This window comes from Microtus ochrogaster, chromosome 10 (assembly GCF_000317375.1).
Source record: "Microtus ochrogaster isolate Prairie Vole_2 chromosome 10, MicOch1.0, whole genome shotgun sequence".
In the NCBI taxonomy this organism is placed as follows: Eukaryota; Metazoa; Chordata; class Mammalia; order Rodentia; family Cricetidae; genus Microtus; species Microtus ochrogaster.
The window spans coordinates 59,459,719-59,462,922 of NC_022016.1; positions in this window are offsets into that span (position 1 = coordinate 59,459,719).

Below are 3,204 nucleotides of genomic sequence, written 5' to 3' on the forward strand. Positions count from 1 at the left end.
CCACTGAGCCATCTCTCCAGCCTGTACACAGTACTCTTGAACGTGAGCAGGAGCACTGCGGGAAGAGCTCACTGGGGTGCTGAGATGGCATGCGACACGCAAAGCACAGGTACCGGTGCAGTGCCGTGAGCTCAGGTCAGAACCAGGGCTGTGAAGCAACTCAGGCAGGCTCTGCCAGAAACACCTCAGATTCCTTACAAATTTGATTCCGAGTTTTAATTCTTGTTGCTGCGTGTTTAGAAACCTTACATAGGGTGATGCCGGGATTAAGAAGCCAGGCTCCAGACCTCTCTGTCGGAGGCTCTAGAAGCTCTGAACTTCAGCTCTCCTAAGTGAGGAAGGACTCATCAGCCCTTCCCAGGCCACAGTCCCGCGACCCCTTCCTGACCCCTGTAACTGCTCCTTTACTCAGCACCTGGAGAGGAAGGCCACAGCAGACCCTGCGTCTCCACTGCCACCTGAATGAGAAGAAGAGCCAGCATAAGGGGACAGGGTAAAATGCAGACGGGACACTTGGGACCTTGAGTAACTCTGCAATCGCCCTGCTGCGTGACCTTTGGTTAATCATCGGCTTCTCTGGACTTCTGCTTCCTTATTTGGAAAAATGAAAGAAATTGTTGTGATCCTCCTGTTGGAAAAAAAAACACAAAAGAAAAGAAGAAAAATGTGTAGCGATGGTTTCTCTGGGGATGCAGAGAAATTCAAGGAATAGCAATTAGTGAATGGGGGACTGAGATGTCAGTGAATTGGTAGAGTCCTGGCCTACCATGCACAAAGCTCTGGGTTCAATTCCCAGCATAAAAAAACAAGCCGAGTGGCCCAGGCACGTAATCCCAGTGGGTGGAGGCAGGAGGGTCAAAAATTCAAGGTTATCTTCACCCACATAAAAATTTTGAGGCCAGCCTTGGCTACGTGAGAAACTGTCTCAAAAACAAGCAACAACAACAACAAGAAGAATATAATAAATTGGAAAGGAGGGGGGCTTGCTAACAGCTGCAAACCCCTAAGTGAGTCTCATGACTTCTCATTCGACCAGGTGTCTAACAGCCCAGGCAGGACGGCACCACCAGCTTGCTGCCCTCTACCAAGTACCTGTTGTTCTATTTCCAAAACAGACCTCATAGTTTGTAAGATTTTATCTGAAACTCTATTTAGGAAATTATTATATACTTAATAGTATTAAATAAATAATTACTTGTCATTAGAAAGGATTTGTAGCCAAGCAGTGGTAGCACACACCTTTAATCCCAGCACTCTGAAGGCAGAGGCAGGTGGGTCTCTATGAGTTCAAGGCCAGCCTGGTCTACAGAGCAAGTTCTAGGACAGCTAGGGTTGTTACAAAGAGAAACCCTGTCTTGAAATACCAAAAAAAAAAGTGTTTCTAAACTGTAAATAACAGTATTTACAGGCAGATATCACCTAAAAGCCTAGAAGCATGATAGCTTCAGGTAAAGCTTGATCCAGCAGCTGACATGAAGGACCTGTGCTTTTTCTGACTGTCTGCTTCATCTCCTGTGATGATTCCAAGGAAGTTTCAGGCAAGCATCATTGGCTTTTCTCATTCATCATGAGCAGAAAGCAGCTCATTTTCTAGTTTAAAAAAAAAAAACAAAGCAACAAAACAAAAAAAAAAAACAAGAATTGAGACAGAGACACACTGAGTAATTCTAGCTTATCTAAGTTGGGTCTGCATCTTCTCTGAACCAGTGATATACCTGCAGGATGAGATTTTTCTAACTTGCTTATACAGACCAAACCCCTCCCCTTGAGTGGGTCACTTCTGACCAAGTCACACTGCTAGGAAACCCCCTCTTAGGCGGGATGTGGGCAAAGGGTGCCACAGAGGCAAACACTGGCAACCTTATTGGCCAGATGGCTTCTGACCTGAAGACTCACACGTCGGTGAACCCCAGGACTTGTGGGGTGCTGCAATAATGACATTTATCTGAGAGTGACCATGAACAAGACCGGTGAGCTGATGTCAGTACAAGAGGCCACCAGATCATATAAGATGATCACATATGGCCTTGTGACCTGTCCCTCCTGGTCCCGCTGGGTTTCCTGTGATTTTCCTTACGGACATTAACTGAAGCCTCACTGGAGCCCTGACCTCCCTTCCAGCTTTGGGGCCCCAGGCAGTGCATAGCCTTTTCAGACAGGAAATCTATCAGCCGGGCTTGGAAAGAGGGGGCAGCAGAGTGGGCATTGCAAAGCATCTTGAGAGCTACTAGAGCTCCTCCCACACCAGTTCTCCAGGGATGGGACTTGGCCAACAGAGAAGAGAGGACAGTGCCTAGCTGGTCATTCCGCAAGGAAGTCTCCAGGTAGCCAGATCTCTCCGCAGCAGGGCAACTCAGCCAGACCCCTACTAACTGCCCTTGGGAGGACCACATGTCTTCTAGAAGCTTCCTGTATATTACCAGGGAATTCAACTGCTAGTTGGGGGTCCCAACCCTGCTGTGTATACTCAGGACTCCCACAGTCCTCTCTGAGCCTTTAGGGAAGTAATGTCAGTGACAGACATTCAGTCTTTTACCTACCTTCAGGCCCACCTCTTCTCGGAGGTTCAGAACCAGATGAGACTCACCTATGAAGGACATACACTGTTATCAACATTAAGCCTTCAATCTCACTCTCCAGACAGTACCTGCTTTTCCAGGATTGGGGTAGGATGGAGAGGTCCAAAGAGAGTCAAAGGGACTTGGGCCCAGAATGAAGATGATTTTCATCTTTGTACAAAAAGGGTTAGGCATGCCTGGGGTGGAGAAAGCCAGCCTCACCCTGTTTCCAGCATGACCTAAATGAACCTGGCAAGCCAAGGCAAGGCCTGCCATAGACTCAGTCTCTGGTCTATAAAACAGTTTCCAGTGGACTAGCCTGCAGGGACTTTCCAGCCTACTGGGCCATTCCAGAGTCATAAAGGAGGGAGCTGTGGTAACTGGACCAGGGCAGCAAAGGAGGAAGGCAGGCATAAAGGTCATCTAGCCAAAGCCCCCAGACAAAGAGGTCTCAAGTATAGACTTTGGACATTGTCCCTATATGGGTCTGACTCAGGTACAGAAGATAACCAGCATAGCTGAGTGATGGCAAGACCATCTAGGGCCAATCACTGAAGCACACCTTTTGTATAACTAAGAAAACTTATGCTTCTTATCTTTATTTTTCAAGAGTGTGTATGTTTGTGTGTGTGTGTGTGTGTGTGTG